Source organism: Pleurodeles waltl, chromosome 3_2 (assembly GCF_031143425.1).
Source record: "Pleurodeles waltl isolate 20211129_DDA chromosome 3_2, aPleWal1.hap1.20221129, whole genome shotgun sequence".
In the NCBI taxonomy this organism is placed as follows: domain Eukaryota; kingdom Metazoa; phylum Chordata; class Amphibia; order Caudata; family Salamandridae; genus Pleurodeles; species Pleurodeles waltl.
This window is the reverse complement of record NC_090441.1, coordinates 213,586,155-213,612,489: the sequence shown is the minus strand read 5'-3', so window position 1 is coordinate 213,612,489 and position 26,335 is coordinate 213,586,155. Positions and strand designations below refer to the sequence as shown.

Below are 26,335 nucleotides of genomic sequence, written 5' to 3'. Positions count from 1 at the left end.
CATACATCCCTCTTTCCATACTGTATGACCCACTCATACACTACATTCCCGCTTTAAATACTTTCAGGTATCCTCATACAACCCTCTTTCTATACTGTAAATCCCGCCCATAAACCTTATTTTTCAATACTCTTTTCTTTCAATCTTCTTTCTAGAGTTTAAGACCTGTTCATAGGCTTCCTCTTGCCATACTCTGAAGTTGCGTCATTTGACCCTCTTACAATACTTAAAAGCTGCCTATACCCTTCCTCTTTCTATGCCTCGGATCTCATCATACAACTCTGGTTGTATAATCTGCATTGGTATGGTCAGTCGCAGGTCTGTGTTCCACTGTGAAGGCCAGACCCTGTAGGGAGATGGACCACCTCAACAGTTTGAGGTTCTCTCTTCTCATCTGCATCAACCATGAAAGACGCCTGTGGTCAGCCTGAACTGTAAAGTGAGTCCCACACATGTAGCGTCGCAGCTTCTTCAGGGCCCAAAGTCTTCCCCCTCAAGGCGCTCCAGGGATGCTGTCCTGGGAGGAGTCGCCTGCTGATAAGGGCAACCGATTGAGCTTGACCACGGTCATTCAGCTGTGGCAGAACTGCCCCATCCCACGTTCTGAAGCATCAGTTTGGACAAAAAACTCTTTAGTAAATTCAGCTGCCCTTTGGACAGGTGCTGAGCACAGAGCTTCCTTAGGGGTGTCAAAGGCCTTTTAACAGGAGTCAGCTCATATGACTTTCCGTGATTGCTTTTTGTAGGTTAACTCTGTTAAAGGTGCCACTATGGTACCATATCTTTTTACAAACCTCCTAAAGTACTTGGGTCCGAGTCTTTGAAGCTTCCCAGGCCAGAAATGTCTGGATTGTGTGCTGAGAGAGTTTGTACATGGCCTCCATCTACTTGGTGGCCCAAGTATACTACAGACTTCTGTCCTATCTGGCACTTACTTCAAAGGTGTGGAATTTAATAAAAGACCTACTTGTCCATGGACAGGTTGCTTCTTAAATCTACTTGTTTTGCAAACAAATCTACTGATCCCTTTGGTGCCATGTTGTGTGGCAACAAATTATGGCAGCAATCTCATTATGTAAGAGCTTTGATAATGGCCTCTCTGATTGCTTGAATGCTTGCAGTTTCATTCCCTACTATAGCAATTTCCTTATTTTGCCACCTTTCCACAGATCTACATTCTGGGACTCGAGGAAGCAGTAAGCAATAGTTCCAGGGCTGGAGTGCCTTTGAGTCTGCAAACCTACTAACTTGTATGTTTTGAGGATTTTCCCATTAGAAATGTTGGAAATTTACTCGTGACATTGGCAGGGTTGGGAAAAAAGTGGTTGAGTGAAAGTGAACTTGTAAACGCTCAACAGATTTCCACATGAGCAAATCTACACATGCATATTTGCTCATGCTAATATACAGGTCACAAATATTTTCTAGGAGTATGATTACCTGGTCGACTTCTGTAAGTTCTTGGCAATTCATGAAAGCCACTAATTCAAAGACATAAACCATGGGTGCACTTTTATGACTTTCTTTAAGAATTGGGTCCCTAATTAGGTCTGGCTTTAACAAAGACATTTTGTTTTTATTAAACTTCTATTTCGCTCTCTATCGGCTGGCTTTACTGTGAGTAATCACATTCTGCTCTTCCACAAGGAGCATATTGGCACACAAAATAGTTTTGTTCAGTGCCAGGAACTACCATCGCAATCAGTGGTGTAACGAAACTGGAGGGGGGCCCCCTGCAAAGAACATAGAGAGGCTCCCCTCCCCAGACTCACTTAGGGCAGGTGCTGTACTGAAGGGGCCCCCTGGAGGGGTGGCTGCAGGGCCTTTGTTATGCCACTGGAGGCAATGTCTTCTTTTTGAGACCCAAAACTTTTTTTTGACAGTGTTTGTTACAATGGTGAGGGCCTGGCATCTCCCACAACAATAAAGTGTTACAAAAGCCATGTCAAAACAAGACACGCATTGGCGAACCAAAAAGACTCACAAAAATAGCAGATCAGTTAGCTTTACCAGTGCTTGTTTATTTTCATGCCTCCCATAATCTTGTTGAAAAAGGTTACATTGATTTTCCATTAGGAATATTTTTTGGAAATACTAACAGGCATCAACACACTTTACTAACTGACGCATCAAAGAAATAGCACCTAAAATTTCATAGTAGAGAAACATTTTTTTCCTACTTGCATTTTTTTCTGAATAGTTTTGTTTTGAAAGCAACAAAAAATCACTCTTGCTTACAAGCTTCTGCAAACATTTGCATCCAGTCAGAGAGCATTCTAGGAGCATTATACTTAGCCTCATATTGTTAAACTTTTCAAACATGTGTTCACTTTTCTTTTCACTGGAGCCATTGTTAGTAGTATAGTGTAACCTTAAAATGTTTATTTACAGCACTCACCCTAATAATGAAGGCTTTTCATTATGGACCATAAATACAAGTTTGAACAGCATTATCATATGAACACACATTACCTCAACTGCCCACAGTTCCCTTCTCTATAACCTGGGAGCCAAAGGGTTTGTGCTGCAGGAGCTGGGCCCACTTGTCCCAAAGATAAAATAAACATGAAAACTTGTTGCACTCGACCCCAAACAATATGTCCCGGGTGAATTCCACATCCCTGTTACTTTCCTTGATGGTCAGCCCTGCCTGCTGTAGGGCTTGATGCACTTATTTGAGGTGGAAAAGATGATCCTCCCAGGTGGAACTAAAGACAGCAATATCATCCAGATGTGCTGCACTAAAGCTTTCCAAGCCTGAAAGTACTCTATTCACCAACCTCTGGCAGGTGCATTTTTATAATCCTTGAGATACTAACTCACTACTCTGCTTTGCATCAATATGGAAACTAACTCACCACATTGCACAGCACCCTTGCGATACTAACTCACCACACCACCCCTCATCCTGGGGAAACAAACTCACCACACCACCCTGAATCCTGGGGAAACTAACTCACCACGCCAACCCGCATCCTGGGGAAACTAACTCACCACACTGCACTGCATTACAAGGAAACTAACCCACCACACTGCACTGCATCCTACAGAAACTAACTCACCACGCTGCACTGCATCCTACAGAAACTAACCCACCACGCTGCACTGCATCCTACGGAAACTAACCCACCACGCTGCACCGCATCCTACGGAAACTAACCCACCACGCTGCACCGCATCCTACGGAAACTAACCCACCACGCTGCACCGCATCCTACGGAAACTAACCCACCACGCTGCACTGCATCCTACGGAAACTAACCCATCACACTGCACTGCATCCTACAGAAACTGAAACTAACCCACCACACTGCACCGCATCCTACAGAAATTAACCCACCACGCTGCACCGCATCCTATGGAAACTAACTCACCACGCTGCACTGCATCCTACAGAAACTAACCTACCACGCTGCACTGCATCCTACGGAAACTAACCCACCACGCTGCACTGCATCCTACGGAAACTAACTCACCACGCTGCACTGCATCCTACAGAAACTAACCCACCACGCTGCACCGCATCCTACAGAAACTAACCTACCACGCTGCACCGCATCCTACGGAAACTAACCCACCACGCTGCACTGCATCCTATGGAAACTAACTCACCACACTGCACCGCATCCCACGGAAACTAACCCACCACACTGCACCGCATCCTACAGAAACTAACCCACCACGCTGCACCGCATCCTACGGAAACTAACCCACCACGCTGCACCGCATCCTACGGAAACTAACCCACCACGCTGCACCGCATCCTACGGAAACTAACCCACCACGCTGCACCGCATCCTACGGAAACTAACCCACCACACTGCACTGCATCCTACAGAAACTGAAACTAACCCACCACACTGCACCGCATCCTACAGAAACTAACCCACCACGCTGCACCGCATCCTACGGAAACTAACTCACCACGCTGCACCGCATCCTACAGAAACTAACCCACCACGCTGCACTGCATCCTATGGAAACTAACCCACCACGCTGCACTGCATCCTACGGAAACTAAATCACCACACTGCACTGCATCCTACAGAAACTAACCCACCACGCTGCACTGCATCCTACAGAAACTAACCTACCACGCTGCACCGCATCCTACGGAAACTAACCCACCACGCTGCACTGCATCCTATGGAAACTAACTCACCACACTGCACTGCATCCCACGGAAACTAACCCACCACACTGCACTGCATCCTACAGAAACTAACTCACCACACTGCACTGCATCCTACGGAAACTAACCCACCACGCTGCACTGCATCCTACAGAAACTAACCTACCACGCTGCACCGCATCCTACGGAAACTAACCCACCACGCTGCACTGCATCCTATGGAAACTAACTCACCACACTGCACTGCATCCTACGGAAACTAACCCACCACATTGCACTGCATCCTACAGAAACTAACCCACCACGCTGCACCGCATCCTATGGAAACTAACTCACCACACTGCACTGCATCCTACAGAAACTAACCCACCACACTGCACTGCATCCTACAGAAACTAACCCACCACGCTGCACTGCATCCTATGGAAACTAACCCACCACGCTGCACTGCATCCTACAGAAACTAACCCACCACGCTGCACCGCATTACAAGGAAACTAACCCACCACGCTGCACTGCATCCTACGGAAACTAATCCACCACACTGCACTGCATCCTATTGAAACTAACTCACCACACTGCACTGCATCCTACGGAAACTAACTCACCAGGTTGAGCTGCCTCCTTTAGATGATACCTCACCACACTGCACACTGTCATTCAACCAAGAGATGCTAACCGATCACAACGGCTGCACAGTAGGTACATGGACCAAAAAGACTGCTGCATCTTCTAGTCACACTACTCGACCACAATACACTGCATGCATGAGACAAGAACCCAGTACACAGCACTGCATCATATGGCACCAAGTGAACGTACTGCTCCTCATACTAGGGACACTAACACATCACAGTGCATTCTGTGGTCATTATTTGCACTACTGTGTTCTAGATTACAAGTACAACCTCTGCATTCCTGAGACACGACCAGCACCACACAACACTGTGCCCTGAGGGCACTAACCCACAACACGGGCGGTCAACACAACTGACTAAACCATCAACTGCAGTGCCACTTCAAAGTGCCAACCAGCCCACCTCACAGCACTGCGACCCAGTGACTTTGAACCACCACAAAGTATCACACGCTAGAGGCACCAACCAATAACACAATCAGGTTCCAAACGGTACTTGAGAAGGAAGGATTCTCACATGCTAGACACCCCAAAATTGACATCTATTGGGCTATGAAACGATCCTTTTCAGGTGTCGTCGTGTGGGCCCCTCACCACTACCTTTAGAACCCCACCCCCTTCTTGCTTTCAGGATCAGTGAAAGATTCTTTTGTTCAGCTAATAGCTGGGTTAATCTATTTCCTATTCAGAAGGTATCTCGGGCCTGATTTAGATTTCGGTGGATGGGTTACTCTGTCACAATGGTGATGGATAGCCGGTCCGACGAAATATAAATCCCATAGGATAGAATGGAATTTATAAGTCGGCGGACTTGGCCACAAAGCAGTGGACAAACGTTTGCTATTATACAGCATGGAGCCGGAGTCTGGGGCTATGCAGGCTCTGAGAAACTACAGTTAATGGAAAATAGGTTTTCAAATAGACTTTGAGCCACTCCGAGGAGCACTGTACGTTTTATCACACACTCAGAAATGGGTTTAGGTTTGTTTGAAGAAAGGGTCACCATGGCAGCAGCATTTTCAAGGACTGTTTAAAACTTGATAGCGCGGACAATATACCCTGGTGGGCATACACTAAAAGAACTTATTATGCCTTGGGCCACTTTTTGACCATCCTGAAAATATTGGATCACAAGCTAAAAAGGAGGTAATTGAAAAACATTTGGTATGCAGAGAGGAGAAAAGAATTGAGAAGGCCTTAGATATTAATACCATCTTAGACTATATGTATATGACAGTCAGCCCAGGAGTCGAACCATGTTTATCCTGGTTCAATAGTTTAGAACCAAGATTTTACTTGACCAGATTGCACCTTAATGAGATTAATTTCCTAGTTGCATTTCCTGCCGTGGGCACCTGGTATTCATTTTTGCCGTGTTGTCCATGTGAAGACGTTACGTCCCAATCTACCTTGCATTTTATGTTGTTTTGCACTTTACATGGGTCTTTGCGAAGCCGTTTTTTACGTCCTGTAAGTTTAAAAGAGCGTTTTAGTTCTTACAAAGAGAGCATGAGATAGCTGCAAAGCTTATCCTCTTGGAAGTGTGTTGTGCTGCACTTAGCTAAACAGTAGGTGCCATTAAAGTTAGAAAGAGAAGGGCCTCATACTAAATAACTGGAGATGCTTTTTTGGTTGAATTAATGTAATGACATTTTAGACTCCGGATGTTTTATAGTGAAGTTATTTGTTATATGTATGTATTTTATTGTGCTTTTATGGTCTTTTTGATCAAATAAAGCCTCTTGAATATGAATTCGGTGGACGGGCTATCCGTCACTGTTGTGATGGAGTAACCCGTCCGCCAAGTTCTAAATCAGGCCCTCAGGCTACTTAAAATATACTTCCTTTATCACATCTAGGCGGTGATTCTAACCGCGGCGGGTGGCGGTCGCCGCCCGCCATGCGGTTACCGCCATATGACCGCACCGCGGTCACAAGACCGCAGCGGCCATTCTGGCTTTCCCGCTGTGCTGGCGGGCGACCGCCAAAAGGCCGCCCGCCAGCACAGCGGGAAAGACCCAGCAACGATGAAGCCGGCTCCGAATGGAGCCGGCGGAGTTGCTGGAGTGCGACGGGTGCAGTAGCACCCGTCGCGAATTTCAGTGTCTGCTAGGCAGACACTGAAATTCTTTTTGGGGCCCTCTTACGGGGGCCCCTGCAGTGCCCATGCCATTGGGGGAGACCCGCCAGGAACAGGATGGCGGTAGGGGTTGTCAGAATCCTCCACCGCCATGGAGGATTCTCAGGGGCAGCGGAAAGTCGGCGGTACACCGCCGACTTTCCGTTTCTGGCCGCGGCTGAACCGCCGCGGTCAGAATGCCCAGTGGTGCACCGCCAGCCTGTTGGCGGTGCTACCGCGGTCATTCGCCCTGGCGGTTTTTACCGCCAGGGTTAGAATGACCACCCTAGTGTCCTTGACTCTCCAACCTACCTACTGTGATATTACTTAATTCTGCACATCTTCTCCACTCCATTTCTCTTGAGTCTCATTGTTTGATGATTCAACCTCATCTACTCGTTGTTCATTGGAAAGCACTCTGAACGTCTGGGGTATAGAAGCGCTATCGGAAAATGTCAAATAAACAAATCTAAACCACAGTGGTTCATATTGCAATGCATCGTCGTAGAACATATTAAACAGAATTTACTGTAAACACAATGATTCACTGAGCTGGTTAGCAGTGTGCTGCTACTAATAGTCAGAATACTGTGAACATAAACCAATATGTAGCACTTAAGAGCAAAGACCTTAAAAACATGCATTCTCGCTACACCGATGGGATGACAGAAGCATAAGTAGCTTTCTGTTAGACTTGGCATCCTTGGCGTGGTCTCCCCTAACTTTTTGCCTCTGTTTCCCAGGTTGTTGATGTGTGCTGGACTCTGTTTTTGCTGTTTTTGATACTCTGGGCGCTTTACCACAGCTCTTCAGTGCTAAAGTGCAAGTGCTCCTATGTAAAATGTATGTGTAATTGACTTTCCATGATTGCCATATTTGATTTACTAGTAGGTCCCTTGTACAGTGCACTAGAGGTGCCCAGGGCCTGTAAATCAAGTGCTACTAGTGGGCCTGCAGCACTGGTTGTGCCACCCACATGAGTAGCCCTGTAAACAAGGCTCAGACCTTCCACTACAGTGTCTGAGTGTGCAGTTTTTAACTGCCAAATCGACTTGGCAAATGTACCCACTTGCCAGGCCTAAACCTTCCCTTTTTATATATGTAAGGCACCCCTAAGGTAGGCCCTAGGTAGCTCCATGGGCAGAGTGCACTGTATGTTAAAGGTGGGACATGTACTTATGTGGTTTACAAGTCCTGACAGTGAAATACTGCCAAATTCGATTTTCACTGTTGCAAGGCCTATCTCTTTCATAGGTTAACATGGGGGCTGCCTTTAAATATTATTACAGCGCAGATTCCCTTTGGGAGCAGATAGAAATATGTAGTTTGGGGTCTCTGAACTCACAATTTAAAAATACATATTTTAGTGAAGTTGTTTTTTAGATTGTGTGTTTGAAAATGCCACTTTTAGAAAGTAGGCATTTTCTTGCTTAAACCATTCTGTGACTCTGCCTGTTTGTGGATTCCCTGTCTGGGTCAGTTTGACAGTTGGGCTGTTTGCATCTCTCTCTCTCTAGACAGTGACACAAAGGGAGCTGGGGTGTAGCCTGCATATCCTGATGAGTCATCTGTGCTAGGAGGGAGGGGAGGAGTGGTCACCTACACCTGAAAGGGCTGTGCCTGCCATCACACAATTTCAGTCTCCAGCTCCCTGGTGTGTGTCTGGGGCCTGGCCTGGGCAAGGCAGGATCTTGAAAACAACAGAGACTTCTCTTTGAAGTAGGCCTACTTCAACGGCAGAAAGGGGTATAAGAAGAGCACCCAAACCCCCTGAAAATTAGATCACTTCTGGAATCAAAAGGAACCTCTGCCAAGGAGAAGAGCTGAGGAGAAGTGCTGCCCCTGCCTGTGACTGTGCTTTGGTGGGCTATCCTGCAGTTGCTGCTTCTGCCTGTGAAAGGGGACAAAGACTGGACTTTGTTGTGCATTCCTGCTTGAGAAGAATCTCTAAGGGCTTGAACTGAGCTTGTCTCCTGTTGTTGAAGTCTCAGGGCCATCAAAGACTTCACCTGCCAGCACCTGGACTCTCTGCTGAGACTCCTGCCCTGCCAAGTGGTGCCCTATCCAGTTCCTGGGCCCTTGAAAGGTGAAGTTGGCAGAAAAGAACTGAAATCCACGCACAGACCGCTGTGCGTGGATATTTTTTGACGCACCTCCTGTGATGCGGCTGATAAACAACGCGCCGCCAGCTTTGCAGCTGAAATCAACGCTCCACCTGCATCCCGGCTGGAAGATCCACGCAACGCGGCTAGAGAAACGACGAGCAACACCCACTAACGGAGGCTGATAATGACGCAAACCCCAGGCAGCGTGGTTTTGTGATACTGTGCGACCGGATTTTCAACGCAACATCGCTGGGCGCGGAAAATGAGGGCCTGATTTATAAAGGACACTCTGTCGGCAGAGCAACGGAGTACCCTTTCCGCCAAATGGAAGGTCCACTCACCTCATTTATACTCGGGCAGATCTTCGCTGTGGAGACATCTGCCATCTACACACACCTCCTACAGTTCAACGGAGTAATGGTCGTCAGAGGTTTGCCAAGTGTCCGCCTGCCCTATTTAGAGTGGGTGGACACATGGCCAATATTCATTGCCAGTCACCACCATGAAATATGTGGCAGTAAGGGCAGTGAAAACAATACAATAAAAAAATGTGAACAAAAACGTTTTGACTTTGTACAATGACTGATTCTTCAAATGTGCAATAGAACATCTGAGTTAACAAATCAAAAATAGGAGAGATCTAGCCATCGGTGACAAAACGTCTTTGTGAAACTTGACCATGCTCCATACATGTAGAATGTGTGACACTTTTGACTGGAAGACACTGGATCAATCAAACTAAGAACAGTTAGAATTGAGCAGATCTCAGCAGGTCCAATCCCATTGGATTCTTTAGACACTGAAGATGGAGCAGTAATGTTTTATAGGAGCTGGGGGGCCCTTTTATGTAAAGAAGCTTCTGGATGGAAGAACCATAGGAGCTAAAATCAATCATTTATGTTTGCACTGTGAGGAGTGGGCAGCAGCTGAAATGTTTACAACAGGTCTGGTCTGAAAAGTAATGATACCCTGCACTGATGTCCAAAGCTACAATCCCATCAGTTGGGAAGAAGTAATCATTAATCTGTTTTATTATTTAGATTGTCGCCAGTGGCTCTGGGTGGAGATCCAGAGATACTTTCCTTTTACAGAAGAAGAAAACATACCTGTGGTCAGTGTCACTCTTGTATAAATGACTTCAGGATGACACTGCTGCTGCCAAGAAGATGAATCAAAATGGACTTTGGGGGAATCAGGACACCATGCTGCCACCAGCTCAATGGTGCACAAACTGTTGTCACCTTTCCACACAAACAGGAGAGCACACCATGAAGCTAGCTGCACCCATATGTAGCACTCACCCAAGTGATGTTTACAACCCCAGACTGTCAGCAGCGGATTAGGAACCAGCCTCTGAAAGACACAGAATCCCTCTTTTGTTGTAGGGTGACACTTGGCACTGACAGCTGATTTTCCGAAAGTCTTCTGAAATGTGCAATTCAGTTGGCAAATTAATGACTTTTCCTCAGAAGACAGAAATCCTGGCCTCTGACTCTTGCAGCCATATGTACTAAATGTTTTAGTGTGCTCTGACCCTCTGGAATGGTGAGTTGGAGAGTTTGCAAAAGCTAAACCTTTTTCAGAAGCACTGAAAACATTTAGCAATCTGGAAAAGTGTTTCTGAGCATCTAAATGTGTTGAGAAATGAATAAGAATTCAGTATTTGGAAGGGGGCATGTTTTAGGCATCCTTTCCAGATACCGGAGCAGAACTAGGTGACAATCTTGAGAGCGTAATCCAGTCACAAAACATCCATATTTTACACACACCTCAAAGGAGGGGATAAACCATTCGTGAAATCCCCATCTGTGAATGCAAAAACGGTTGTTTAAATAGGAGGTGGAGGTCCAAGGGATCACTGCCTCCTCTGAAAGAGAAAATAAAAAAAAACTTTTAATTTTTAATTTTAAATCCATCCCATTTTCTTTTAAGGAAAACCGGCTGCACTAAAAAAGTGATAGCTTTATTTGAAATCAATCACAGACGTGGCGGTCTGCTGACCCCAGCAGGCACCATCCTTGTGATGGCTGCAGATCTTACTGGGTTGCAATTTACCACGTACCTGATTCATAGCAATGAGGTAAGTCGAACTGCGGCCCACTACAATTTTATATTTTGTAAACTGACCTATTAGTGCAAAGGTCAGTTCACAAAATATCACACTTGCCACAAAATACACAAATTGTGATCAGTGTTTAGTGCATCTGGCCCATGATCACAAAGGAAGAGAAGGAGACTGTAAGATGATGGGGGTAGTTACCGTCCAGGACCATCTCACCTGTCGCCAGGTGTCGGGCAGGTAAGGGGAGCCATAGGACGAGGGAGAGCAGACTCGGTTAAGTGCAGCTGGCATTTGATCAGTTGTGCAAAAATTTAATTCTGTTCAGCACCATCCATGATTAAAATGCCATTTTCAATTCAGATTCATCTTCTTAATTATCTGCGAGCTCATCAAGATACAAGTGCTAATTAAACATCTGCCTACATTGCTTGTAATTGCAAACCCATTATTACGTTTAGATTTACAGATTTACAAATTACTAGGCACACACGTGCCTGCTGACCTTGCAGAATGTTGGATCCATTACCCAGGCGATAAACACGACATCCATTAACCTATTAAACCCTAAATTTAAGACCATATATAATAAGGGGGCACTTCACAGCCAACCACGAACCTCGAGACACCTCACAATGACCATCAAAAATGACCCCTTGCAAATGGCTGTGCAATGACCACATCAACTTTTATCCAAAAAAAGTAAGGGTTTAATTTAGATTTTGGTGGATGGGTTGCTCCATCACACATGTGACAGATATCCTGTCTGACTCATTTTAAGAACACTGCAACCTGCGGCATTAGTAGTACAGTGGGCGGGGCATCGGTCATGTTTGTGACAGGGACCCTTCCACCAACTTCTACATTAGGCCGAGAGTCGTGCATTATTGTCCAAGATGTTCACATCCAACAATGGTTGGTACATCCTGATAGAGTCAAGAACAGTGCCCCGTGTCTTGCAGTAACATGTAGCTAGTCCACGATGTCTCTGTTGCCAGGACCATCAAATCTTTCAAACCCAAAGTCCAACCAAGTTGAATCTGTGCCACAAAAGTCAGTCTGCTTCAAATGCCCTCCATCCATCATCACAAACATCATTGGCGCCTGAAAAAAGAAGCAACGCAAACATACCTTGGCTGTCACACTGATGAAAAGACCCGATACTAATACCTGACCATTTCAGAGCAATCTTAAGGCTAGCAGCCAAAGCCAAGCAATGCAAGACCGAGCTGATAAAACAACTCTGCATTACTGGAAGCAAACACACTACAGCAATTTCCAAACTTGATCTAATGCTGAGAAAAGAAACCAAGACCAGCGAATGTCACTAGCAAAGTCTTTATCTCCCCAGGTAAAGGCAAAACATGAACATTTATCCTCCTTGACTGGACAATGACAACCATGAAATTCTTCTGAAGCAGGTTATTCAAGGTCAAACTAGATTCCTTCTTGTTAACGTAGGCTCTGATTTACGGGGATTTGGCGTAGTGCAGAGCAGCCTCTCACCTTGCTGCCCCTTTGGCTGCGTAGCATCAACGCAAGCACCCTTGCACGATGGAGCAAGGGTGCTGCCTCTCATGCTGGATTGTTTCTGTGCAGGAAGGGACACCTTCCTGCACCAAAACAATCATGGGAGGCTTCATGCTCTTTCTATGTGCACTGCAGAATGCAGCACACGTAGAGGAAAAAATTTGAGAAATAAAAATGTTTCTCCTCGTTGCGCTTCCCCTGGGAGGCGTAAGGTTGTGGCGCCTCCCCAGGTTTACAGGCTCTCGTAAATCTGGGGAAGCGTCAAAATCTATGGGTTTTGCATGGGAAAATCCACTGCAGCGCCCAAGGAACGCCCCCTGATGAAGTGTAAGGCAACGCAGTGATTTGAGCTGCATGGGAAAACCCACCGCAGCGCCCATGGAGCACCCCCTGATGCAGTTTAAGGCAACGCAGTGATTTGACCTGCAAGGGAAAACCCACCGCAGCGCCCATGGAATGGCCCCTGATGAAGTGTAAGGCAACGCAGTGATTTGAGCTGCATGGGAAAACCCACTGCAGCGCCCATGGAATGGCCCCTGATGAAGTGTAAGGCAACGCAGTGATTTGAGCTGCATGAGAAAACCCACTGCAGCACCCATGGAACGCCCCCTGATGAAGTGTAAGGCAACTCAGTGATTTGAGCTGCATGGGAAAACCCACCGCAGCACCCATGGAGCACCCCCTGATGAAGTGTAAGGCAACGCAGTGATTTGAGCTGCATGGGAAAACCCACCGCAGCGCCCATGGAATGGCCCCTGATGAAGTGTAAGGCAACGCAGTGATTTGAGCTGCATGGGAAAACCCACTGCAACGCCCATGGAATGGCCCCTGATGAAGTGTAAGGCCACGCAGTGATTTGAGCTGCATGGGAAAACCCACTGCAATGCCCATGGAACACCCCCTGGTGCAGTGTAAGGCAACGCAGTGATTTGAGCTGCATGGGAAAACCCACCGCAATGCCCATGGAACACCCCCTGATGCAGTGTAAGGCAACGCAGTGATTTGAGCTGCATGGGAAAACCCACCGCAGCGCCCATGGAACGGCCCCTGATGAAGTGTAAGGCAACGCAGTGATTTGAGCTGCATGAGAAAACCCACCGCAGCGCCCATGGAACGGCCCCTGATGAAGTGTAAGGCAACGCAGTGATTTGAGCTGCATGGGAAAACCCACTGCAGCGCCCATGGAATGGCCCCTGATGAAGTGTAAGGCAACGCAGTGATTTGAGCTGCATGGGAAAACCCACCGCAGCGCCCATGGAATGGCCCCCTGATGAAGTGTAAGGCAACGCAGTGATTTGAGCTGCATGGGAAAACCCACCGCAGCGCCCATGGAACGGCCCCTGATGAAGTGTAAGGCAACGCAGTGATTTGAGCTGCATGGGAAAACCCACCGCAGCGCCCATGGAATGGCCCTTGATGAAGTGTAAGGCAACGCAGTGATTTGAGCTGCATGGGAAAACCCACCGCAGCGCCCATGGAATGGCCCCCTGATGAAGTGTAAGGCAACGCAGTGATTTGAGCTGCATGGGAAAACCCACCGCAGCGCCCATGGAACGCCCCCTGATGAAGTGTAAGGCAACGCAGTGATTTGAGCTGCATGAGAAAACCCACCGCAGCACCCATGGAACGCCCCCTGATGAAGTGTAAGGCAACGCAGTGATTTGAGCTGCAAGGGAAAACCCACCGCAGCGCCCATGGAATGGCCCCTGATGAAGTGTAAGGCAAAGCAGTGATTTGAGCTGCATGGGAAAACCCACCGCAATGCCCATGGAACACCCCCTGGTGCAGTGTAAGGCAACGCAGTGATTTGAGCTGCATGGGAAAACCAACCGCAATGCCCATGGAACACCCCCTGGTGCAGTGTAAGGCAACGCAGTGATTTGAGCTGCCTTGCCTTAATCCACATCTATAAGGTCATTCGAAGCCGCGCAAAGTGGCTCTGCGTGGCCTCATAGACATGCGTTCAAGGTTTACACTGCCGTTGCATCAACAGCGGAGACACCTCTCATAAATATGCCCTTTAGTGTACATCAGATGTGTCTCAGAATGCCCACACCACATCATGCTGCCTTTAATGCCACGACCTCGGCCGTTGATCCAGGAAGGGTTAAATGAGACAGCACTTTACTACACTACATCAAAGCACACACCTCATCACGCCACCTTTGAGGTCACTACATCAATGCACACATCTCATCACGCCACCTTTGAGGTCACTCCATCAATGCACACACCTCATCACGCCACCGTTGAGGTCACTACATCAATGCACACACCTCATCACGCCACCTTTGAGGTCACCACATCAATGCACACACCTCATCACGCCACCTTTGAGGTCACTACATCAAAGCACACACCTCATCACGCCACCTTTGAGGTCACTACATCAAAGCACACACCTCATCACGCCACCTTTGAGGTCACTACATCAATGCACACATCTCATCACGCCACCTTTGAGGTCACCACATCAATGCACACACCTCATCACGCCACCGTTGAGGTCACTACATCAATGCACACACCTCATCACGCCACAGCTGAGATCACTCCATCAATGCACACACCTCACCACGCCACCGCTGAGATCACTCCATCAATGCACACACCTCATCACGTCACTTTTGCAGTCACTACATCAATGCACACACCTTATCACGCCACCTCAATGCACACACCTTATCACCCCATCTTAAGGTCATTACATTAATACACCCCCCTCATTGCACCACTTTTGAGGTCACTACATCAATGCGCCCCCTTCATCATGTCATCCTTCCTGTCACTACAATAATGTACACATCTCATCACCACACCTTTGAGGTCACTACATCAATGCACACACCTCATCATGTAACGTTTGTGGTCACTACATCAATGTACCCCTCTCATCACACCACCTTTCAGGTCACTACATCAATGCACACACCTTATCAGACCACCTTTCAGGTCACTACATCAATTCACACACCTCATTGCACCACCTAAGAGGTCACTACATCAATGCACACACCTTATCAGACCACCTTTGACATCACTACATCAGTGCATACACCTCATCACGCCACCTTTGATATCATTACATCAATGTGCACACCTCATTATGCTACCTTTGAGGTCACTAGATCAATGCACACACCTCATCGCGCCACCTTTGAGGTCTCTACATTACTTTCTGATGGAGGAATGGTTGAATTAAAGGACATGTTAGCTAATTCAGAGGGCCCCATTAGGTTGTCTGTCCCAGTGCTGCACCAAACGTCTGCCACTCTGCCCGTAGGACCATATGATTTGGGAGCAGAAATCTATGTTAAGGAACGTCCTGCCTCCCCCAGCTCCCATGAGAATCTAGACTATGTCACATGAAAGAAAACTGTCCTGTTGTGGGGGATACACTGTCCTTATCCAGATAACCTCCTGTCCAGATTTGAATCCGAGCCATTATTAACAATCCTTGTTTCTCACCTAAACCCCTCCCCAGTACTGCAGACGCTTGTCCTGTGATGCAAACCTCACTCTCACGACACCGGTGGTTGATGACAACAAACCGTGCAATGGGAGAAGCCGGTGCTACAGAGGGCGTTAAGGTGATGCTGAGCCCTAGGAGAGGCCTGAGGTGCGCAGGGTACCAGTGCCCTCCGTTCCCTCCATCACCATCTGCCCTCTACCTGCAGGGCCGGTCACTTCGGGCTGTACTCAGAGGCTGCAATGGACAAGGGACTGGTGCCATATTTACTGCGTCGCTGTAACTGCAGCGGCCACGTGCACGCTAACATTGTCCGCAGGAAGTGCCCGTCTCGGACTGGTCCGCGGCCCCCACAGAGATCCTACTGCTCAGCAGGAGAACGTTTTACGCCAGGTTTTAAGAGCCAGATGTATCAAAGATCCGTTTTGCATTTCTTAAATAGCGAATCGCTATTTAAGAAATGCAAAATGGGATGTATGAAATTTGCGATTCGCTAACAGCGATTTCTTAAAATTGACAATCGCCATTACCGAATCGCAATTAGAGAATGCGACTCCATTCATCCCTATAGGGATGAATGGTTTTGCATTTTCCAATTTGCGAATTCCAATTAGGAATTCGCAATTTAGGTAATGCAAACCCCATGGTGCTGGGGGCCTAAGGCCCTCTCTGATGCACCCCAAAAACATATTTGCAGACATGTCAAGCACACACATGCCCTAGGGGCATGGGTGCGCTACATGTCATTTAAAAAAATGCATTTATAATGCATTTTGAAAAATTGCACATGCTTACCACCAAACTTGAGTTTGTGGTATTTGCATTTCCTAAATGCCCAATTCACATTTAGAAAATGCTTAATACATGTTCTTTGGAAATCGCAAATAGGAATTCCCTATTTGTGATTTCCTATATAGAGAATCCCAATTTGCGATTCCTTAAAATTGTACAGCGAGTGCCTTTCATACATTGTGAAAGGCATTTTTGCATTTGCAAGTGGCCGAATTTTGCAATTCACACCGTTTGCGAATACAAAAAAGTTTGATACATCTAGCCCTAAGTCTTTTACGAAATGTGGTCTCAGAGGAGAACATGCACCATTCACGAGGGATCTCATTCCAAGCCTTTGCAGCAAGAAATGAAATAGCTGTCCCACCCTTTGAAAGGCTTAAAGTGCAGAATTGACCAACGTGAGGCAGAAGCCAATCGCAACACTCTGGAAGGCGGACACTGGCCGAATCTCTTCAGTAAATGGATACACTGCCCTGTGAACCAAAGCGAAGGCTTTGAACAGAGTCTGTTTCTTAACGTGCAACCAATGCAGAGATTTCTGGGTCGGGGATGCCAGAGAGCACCTAGGAAGGCGCCGAAGAAGCCTGGCTGCTGCATTTTGGGCCACCTGCAGGCGATTCACCAGAGGTTCTGCCGCTCCAAAGTGCAGGGTGTTCAAGTAATCCAAGAGTGAGCTCATCAACGCACCGCTCTCCTCATCTCCAGACGCAGGAGGGGAGGAATTTCTTGAGATGGAGAGCATCTCGAAGCATTGACCCACCACCGCAGACACCTGCAGGCTTGTACAAAGAGTGGTGCCCAACTTCACCGCTAGGCAGGGGCGTTGCTCAGTTGGGTACAAGTGCATTCAGTTGTGTATGGTGAAGTATCTGTCGGATCTCACCCTAGATTTTTACATTCCCACACACTGAGAAAATCACACAATCTCTCTGTCTCTCTCTATCTGTGTGTCTCTCTCTCTCTCAACTCTGCCTTAAAACTTAGTTAGTTGGAAAATGATTGTGCTTTAAGTACCCCTAACAATCCGCACTGCTCTCTCTCCATTGCTTGCGAAGCACCCCTTGTGCCCCGTGTCTCATGATGTATTTTAACATTAAATGCCAGCATGGTTGTTGGGAAATCTGAAGGTCACACCCCCCCAGTGTTACTGACCAGGCTACACCCTGCCCCTAGGGTTTTAACCAACAGAGAACGAGGGGCGGGCCTGGCAACGCAGAGCCATAGATCTTCCGACCAGTTGGACTCATGTGAACCACATGGGATCCTTTCTGTCTTCTCTGTGTTGCATTTCAGTTGGCTGCTTTGCATCCAATCAAAGAAGGCGCGCGGGCCGCCTGACAGATACTGCAACGGACACCTGGGAACCATCAAAGGCAAGGAGCAGCTGAGGGTCATCCGCGCATGAAATGATTTTACATCCCAACGACTCGTCTACAGAAGCCGAGGGGGACATGAAACATTGAAGAGGGTAGGGCTAGGCGAGGAGCCCTGCGGTACACCCCGGCGCCTGCCTTGACTTCCGAGGAGAACGGGCAAGCCAGGCTGATCGGCCTCTATCGGCTAAGAAGTAGTAACACCAGCCCCCACAGTACCCCCCACACTCACGGCAGGTAGTTGGGGGGATGGGGTTGAACGCGGCAGACAGATCGAGAACGATGCCGCATTTGCCCCTGAATCCCATGAGCATCTAATATGGCCAGAAGCCTCCAGTACCTCTGATTCCGTCCTATGACGGGGGCGAAAGTCAGATTGACCGGAATGTAACAACTTGCTTTGCTTTAAATGACCATTGACTCATTTTTCCAGCATTTTTGAAATGGCCGAATAAGAGAAACGGGCCTGTAATTGCAAAGGATGCTGGGGTTCAGTGCAGGCTTCTTGAGCAGGGGACCACATTGGCCAGTTTCCAGCAGCAAGCATGGCCCCCGAAGAAAGGCTGAGGTTAAGATGGGATTGATCACAGGTACATGATGTCCACTGCCGCAGCTGGCAGGGTAGGGGGCATGCACCACAGGAGAGCCCGATCTGCGCAGAGGTTAAGATGGGATTGATCACAGGTGGATGATGTCCACTGCCGCAGCTGGCAGGGTAGGGGGCATGCACCACAGGAGAGCCCGATCTGCGCAGAGGTTAAGATGGGATTCATCACAGGTACATGATGTCCACTGCCGCAGCTGGCAGGGTAGGGGGCATGCACCACAGGAGAGCCCGATCTGCGCAGAGGTTAAGATGGGATTGATCACAGGTACATGATGTCCACTGCCGCAGCTGGCAGGGTAGGGGGCATGCACCACAGGAGAGCCCGATCTGCGCAGAGGTTAAGATGGGATTCATCACAGGTGGATGATATCCACTGCCGCAGCTGGCAGGGTAGGGGGCATGCACCACAGGAGAGCCCGATCTGCGCAGAGGTTAAGATGGGATTCATCACAGGTGGATGATGTCCACTGCCGCAGCTGGCAGGGTAGGGGGCATGCACCACAGGAGAGCCCGATCTGCGCAGAGGTTAAGATGGGATTGATCACAGGTGGATGATCTCCACTGCCGCAGCTGGCAGGGTAGGGGGCATGCACCACAGGAGAGCCCGATCTGCGCAGAGGTTAAGATGGGATTGATCACAGGTGGATGATGTCCACTGCCGCAGCTGGCAGGGTAGGGGGCATGCACCACAGGAGAGCCCGATCTGCGCAGAGGTTAAGATGGGATTGATCACAGGTACATGATGTCCACTGCCGCAGCTGGCAGGGTAGGGGGCATGCACCACAGGAGAGCCCGATCTGCGCAGAGGTTAAGATGGGATTGATCACAGGTGGATGATCTCCACTGCCGCAGCTGGCAGGGTAGGGGGCATGCACCACAGGAGAGCCCGATCTGCGCAGAGGTTAAGATGGGATTGATCACAGGTGGATGATCTCCACTGCCGCAGCTGGCAGGGTAGGGGGCATGCACCACAGGAGAGCCCGATCTGCGCAGAGGTTAAGATGGGATTGATCACAGGTGGATGATGTCCACTGCCGCAGCTGGCAGGGTAGGGGGCATGCACCACAGGAGAGCCCGATCTGCGCAGAGGTTAAGATGGGATTGATCACAGGTACATGATGTCCACTGCCGCAGCTGGCAGGGTAGGGGGCATGCACCACAGGAGAGCCCGATCTGCGCAGAGGTTAAGATGGGATTGATCACAGGTGGATGATGTCCACTGCCGCAGCTGGCAGGGTAGGGGGCATGCACCACAGGAGAGCCCGATCTGCGCAGAGGTTAAGATGGGATTGATCACAGGTGGATGATGTCCACTGCCGCAGCTGGCAGGGTAGGGGGCATGCACCACAGGAGAGCCCGATCTGCGCAGAGGTTAAGATGGGATTGATCACAGGTGGATGATGTCCACTGCCGCAGCTGGCAGGGTAGGGGGCATGCACCACAGGAGAGCCCGATCTGCGCAGAGGTTAAGATGGGATTGATCACAGGTGGATGATGTCCACTGCCGCAGCTGGCAGGGTAGGGGGCATGCACCACAGGAGAGCCCGATCTGCGCAGAGGTTAAGATGGGATTGATCACAGGTGGATGATGTCCACTGCCGCAGCTGGCAGGGTAGGGGGCATGCACCACAGGAGAGCCCGATCTGCGCAGAGGTTAAGATGGGATTGATCACAGGTGGATGATGTCCACTGCCGCAGCTGGCAGGGTAGGGGGCATGCACCACAGAAGAGCCCGATCTGCGCAGAGGTTAAGATGGGATTGATCACAGGTACATGATGTCCACTGCCGCAGCTGGCAGGGTAGGGGGCATGCACCACAGGAGAGCCCGATCTGCGCAGAGGTTAAGATGGGATTGATCACAGGTGGATGATGTCCACTGCCGCAGCTGGCAGGGTAGGGGGCATGCACCACAGGAGAGCCCGATCTGCGCAGAGGTTAAGATGGGATTGATCACAGGTACATGATGTCCACTGCCGCAGCTGGCAGGGTAGGGGGCATGCACCACAGGAGAGCCCGATCTGCGCAGAGGTTAAGATGGGATTCATCACAGGTGGATGATGTCCACTGCCGCAGCTGGCAGGGTATGGGGCATGCACCACAGGAGAGCCCGATCTGCGCAGAGGTTAAGATGGGATTGATCACAGGTGATGATGTCCACTGCCGCAGCTGGCAGGGTAGGGGGCATGCACCACAGGAGAGCCCGATCTGCGCAGAGGTTAAGATGGGATTGATCACAGGTGGATGATGTCCACTGCCGCAGCTGGCAGGGTAGGGGGCATGCACCACAGGAGAGCCCGATCTGCGCAGAGGTTAAGATGGGATTGATCACAGGTGGATGATGTCCACTGCCGCAGCTGGCAGGGTAGGGGGCATGCACCACAGGAGAGCCCGATCTGCGCAGAGGTTAAGATGGGATTGATCACAGGTGGATGATGTCCACTGCCGCAGCTGGCAGGGTAGGGGGCATGCACCACAGGAGAGCCCGATCTGCGCAGAGGTTAAGATGGGATTGATCACAGGTGGATGATGTCCACTGCCGCAGCTGGCAGGGTAGGGGGCATGCACCACAGGAGAGCCCGATCTGCGCAGAGGTTAAGATGGGATTGATCACAGGTGGATGATGTCCACTGCCGCAGCTGGCAGGGTAGGGGGCATGCACCACAGGAGAGCCTGATCTGCACTTTAGGATAGCTTCCCTGGAATGTTCCACGTGAATGGGCCTAAGCTCAGTAAGGCGGGTACTGAGGCTGTCTGGGTCTAAATAGCAGACAGAAGAGAAATCCTCCCGCGGGGCAGGCAATGAGGTCTGGATGTCAGTGATTCTGGTTTCAAAAAATTTTGCCATCCCTTTACATAGTGTTGTCTCTAGACAACCTTGTAATAGTAGCTCAGCAGCTGATGTTTCTTCACAGGTTTCCAGATTGTGGATTTGTGGGAGGAGGTTGTGCAGGGGACGTGAGGGGTTTGTTGTTCTGCTCTTTGAACAAACCCATTACCACTTCACTCTGGTGATCTGAGCCTTTAAAACACAGCTCTTAGGATGGAACGACTGCCCCAATGGCAGGACTGCGGAGAGACGAAAGACTACACAATCTGGAAGATGGACGCGAGTTAGCTCAGCGGCATTGATTTTATCCGTAAAAACCAGGATCAGGGCGTGTTTGAGAGAGACGTGATAGGGTCTGAAAGGGGATTTGAAAATAGCTTTACTATCGGAGGAATAGTCCTTACACCAAATGCTTTCAAGCTTTCTACTTGATTTGCGTTCCTCGGCCAGATGTGCAGAGAACCAAGAGGCAGGGAGTCTGCCCTTCCCCTTCTTCAGCTCTGGTAGTGGAGTTTACGCACCCGCTGACCCAGTTACCAGGTGTTCACATTCCCCACATTTTGGTTGACATCATTGTTCAGAACAGCACGAGTATTGGCAGGAAATCTACCCAGCCTGAGGTTTTCATCTTCTTCCACGCCCTGAAGACGGCACCGTTGGCCGCCCTACTCTGCTGAATGGGTTTATATGCTATCCAGCTGAAAACAATCAGGTGTGGCCGGCCACAGGGTGGGCTTGGGATGACAAATCAACAACAGGCAGGTGAAACAAATCAGGTTGCTAGTGTGTCCGACCACATGAGTGGGTATGAAAACCAACTGGGGCAGATTCAGAGAACATACGCTCAGTAAGAGAAAATGCCAACTGGTCCATGGGTCCTCAACATGCGGGTCAAAGTCCCCTAAGACAGTGAAGTTGGCCCATTGCAGAAGATGAGGGGCCAGAGCCTCTTGTAGGGATCCTATTCAAACCGCAGCTGGACCAGGGGGTGGTAGATTAATGCCCCCTAGAAAGAAGCTGGAGCAGAGAGCACACGATGGAAGCCTGAACTCTTTGCTCCCGGAAGGTCACCAAGCTCAAACGTGGTGCATGACAATGGCTGGTTGCTGATGCTTCTACCCCTGGGATCCTCCATGGAGAATGGGCTACTCAGTGCCACTATAGGGGGGGCGTGCCCTCCATCAGTCGCAAGGTCAATGGGCACTCAGATGACAGAAGACCGGAGAGATGTTTGTGCCAGGGATTTTCAGGGGAGAATTACAACAGCATGATACCTTTGGTGGCACTTGAGGGAGATCTGATTTTGTCTCGTACTATAGTAGCATAAAGGGTTAAAGCTCCTGCCGCAAAGCACAACATGTGACGTGCAGCTCACAGATTAGTATTTTATGTTGATAGCTCAGTGGGTTGTTGCTTTTGCATGCAAATTAATAGCCACAGGTTTAAACTTTGGAACCTTGGTGTTTCCGTTCAACCTTTCGTTATTCTAAGGTTGCTAAAAAGGACTTCTTGGGAAGCAGTACCATTTTCTTACTTTGACACCCCAATCACTGTCTTACCTTTATAGGCCAGACTTACTCACAGTTTGCACCTGGTTTGCATGACAAAGGTTATCTTTAAACCTGGTGTAAAGTGTCCTTTTGGGGCTCACCTTTCCCCACAAACCCTGAATTGCTGTGGACAGAAGCCCTAAAGTAACACACAGTAGTATGCTGCGCTACTTTACGTCCAGGAGGCGTACCATGGGTGTTGCATCAACATCCAATGCGCTAACCCATGGATTTTGATGCCAATCCCTATCTCCTAACTTCTGTAGAAAGGGGTTGGCATCAAAAAAGTGCACCTCCCTTAAGCGGGCATAAAGTTGAAAAAACATTGGCCCTCATTCTGACCTTGGCGGGCGGCGGAGGCCGCCCGCCAAAGTCCCGCCGTCAGGTTACCGTTCCGCGGTCGAAAGACCGCGGCGGTAATTCTGACTTTCCCGCTGGGCTGGCGGGCGGTCGCCTTCAGACCGCCAGCCAGCCCAGCGGGAAAGAGGCTTCCACGATGAAGCCGGCTCGGAATCGAGCCGGCGGAGTGGAAGCTGTGCGACGGGTGCAGTTGCACCCGTCGCGTATTTCACTGTCTGCGCAGCAGACAGTGAAATACATGTAGGGGCCCTCTTACGGGGGCCCCTGCAATGCCCATGCCAGTGGCATGGGCACTGCAGGGGCCCCCAGGGGCCCCGCGACCCCCCCTACCGCCATCCGGATCTCGGCGGTCCGACCGCCGGGATCTGGATGGCGGTAGTGGGGGTCGGAATCCCCGCGGCGGTGCAGCAAGCTGCGCCGCCGCGGAGGATTCAATGGGGCCGCGGTACACTGGCGAGACCCCGCCAGTGGTGCCGGTCCGACCGCGGCTTTACCGCCGCGGTCGGAATCCCCATTGGAGAACCGCCGGCCTGTCGGCGGTGCTCCCGCGGTCCTCCGCCCTGGCGGTCAAAGACCGCCAGGGTCAGAATGAGGGCCATTATCTCCAAAGCTCTTCAAAACTGCGTGTGATCTGCACTGTTCAGCCCACATATAAAGTGAAAACGGTAAAACTTTGTCAAAGCATTAAATATTGTGATGAAAGGGTACCGAAGCTTGACATCACTCTATGGTGTGAGGTGTGTGTTTGTGCAAATTAACCTAAGGCATGCCAGCACTCGAGGAGGGTAGACATGGTGCTGGTGTGCACGCTCCGTTCAATGCCACGCGGCACAGCAACTTTGGTTAATGTGCATCGCAAAAACGTAGTTAATCGGACACTTGGTTTCTCCAGACCAAGCACTCAGCTGATAAAGCCCACCAGTATGGATGACGTGTGACTCCTACACCTTGTAGTCCTCACTGATTTAAGAAACGTTTGCTACAGATTGATATACACACCTGTATAACTCATTGTCTCTGTTTAATATGGTTGTGATGAAAAGCGCTATGACAATCTACATTGGGATTAGAGCTATAAAATAAATATGGGCAAGATGAGGGGCACCACTGGAAGGTGGCAGTGAGGGAGTCTGTGAAGAAGGTGATTGGGGGCACCATCAAAGACCCCGTCACACCGGGCGCCACCAAGGTAAAGCCAGCCCAGGGCTTGGTGTTCAGATCCCTGATCAAGTAGTGTTTGGAGAGTCTGATTGTTCTCATGGACCATGCAAGGGAACCTGTGCTTGGACCTGGCATTTGGCACCCCTGTAGGTCTTCCTGGCTGTAAATGAGAATATAGTCATTAGAATAGGCCTGATAAAATAAAATGGGGTTGATAAATTTAAATGGGTTAAACCCCCAGCTAAAGCGACTCCTGTCCGTGTTACGTACCACCAGCCCGGGACCAGCATGGATCTGCACACACAGAGCTGGGCGCCAGTGGTGATGGCAAGACGTATTCTCGTGAAGAATTGAAGAAGGTAACTTTGATATTGAGCGCTTGAATAACTTTATAAAAAGTCTGAAAGAACCCCGAAACAAGCCTTGTCCTGAACAATGCCTTTCTAAAATGAAGAAGCCCTGAAACTAAAGCAAGAATCTCAAGAGTGGGGATTGATGGACTGCTACGAGCAGCTGAAAAACCAAAGTAGGCGTCGGGGGCAGAGTTAGGGCTTCTGACCCCATTGAGCCCGGTCTCATTATTTATTTGCCCAGATGTTGAATGATATTCCAGGCTCAGTAGAGGAAAAGGAGCAGAATGTTTTGGTTGCTTTGATCAATACCAGCAGGAGATGTGGGGGTGCATGGAAGGAGCACCCCAACAGTACAGATCCAACCATGAGCCAGTAGGAGGGATGCAGGCAAAGGCAGAGCAGACGAGCTCAGGAGGTGAGCGCAGTACGAGAAGCGATGAACTGGAACTGAAAGTCCAGGAAAGAGATGAGAGGTTAACACGATGACGCCTCGCTTTCCACCCCAGGTGTCACCAGGTTCCCTTCTGCAGTATTCCATCACTCAAGGCTCTCAGACTGAGCTGCTTCAGAAATCAGTGTTACTGTGTCTCCATGATAAAATCTTCAATAGGATTTTCATATTAGGTCTTGGAGCCTCTAATACCAGTGATACAAGAAATCCATTTCATGAATTGTGATCCAACGATCTCAACATTTTTAGCAGTCTTGAAAAAGGGACAGAAATCGAAAAACACATGCCGGCTGACGTTTCATGATTACTTCATTGAGGATGAAGTCTCCTGATTACTGCACTGATGGATATCACATGTCATGGTGGTTGGACAAAAATACTGGAAACACAAATATCGCGGGACATATTATTTTGTCAAAAGTATTGAGGACAAGAATATTGTGAAGGTCACTTTATATGGGTAAGTAAAGTCTTACTACTATATATCACTCCACCTATATGTACGGTGACGATGTATGTATCTTCACAGTACATATATGTGGAGTTACAAATCGTAAATCAGTCCTTGCTTATTTCCACCCACTTCTCGATATTCGTGTCCTCCATAGTTTTGACATGATATTTTCCCCACGTGATATTTGTGTTTCCCATATTCCGCCACTGATGCCCTGCCATCAATGGAACCTTTTAATGAAACTGTATGTTTGGATATTGGTTGAGATCTGTCGTTCAATCACACAGTGAGGTATTAAAATTGTAATAAAAAGTGTGAAATTTGCTGAATACAATTGCAATAAGACTGGAGAAAA

The 26,335-nt window shown here is 49.0% G+C and overlaps 1 protein-coding gene across 1 annotated transcript in view; it reads right to left on the bottom strand.

Moving 5' to 3' along the window:
* The window catches only part of SLC4A3 (solute carrier family 4 member 3), a 706,827-nt gene that overhangs the window by 421,946 nt on the left and 258,546 nt on the right, over positions 1-26,335 (bottom strand). The window lies entirely within an intron of this gene.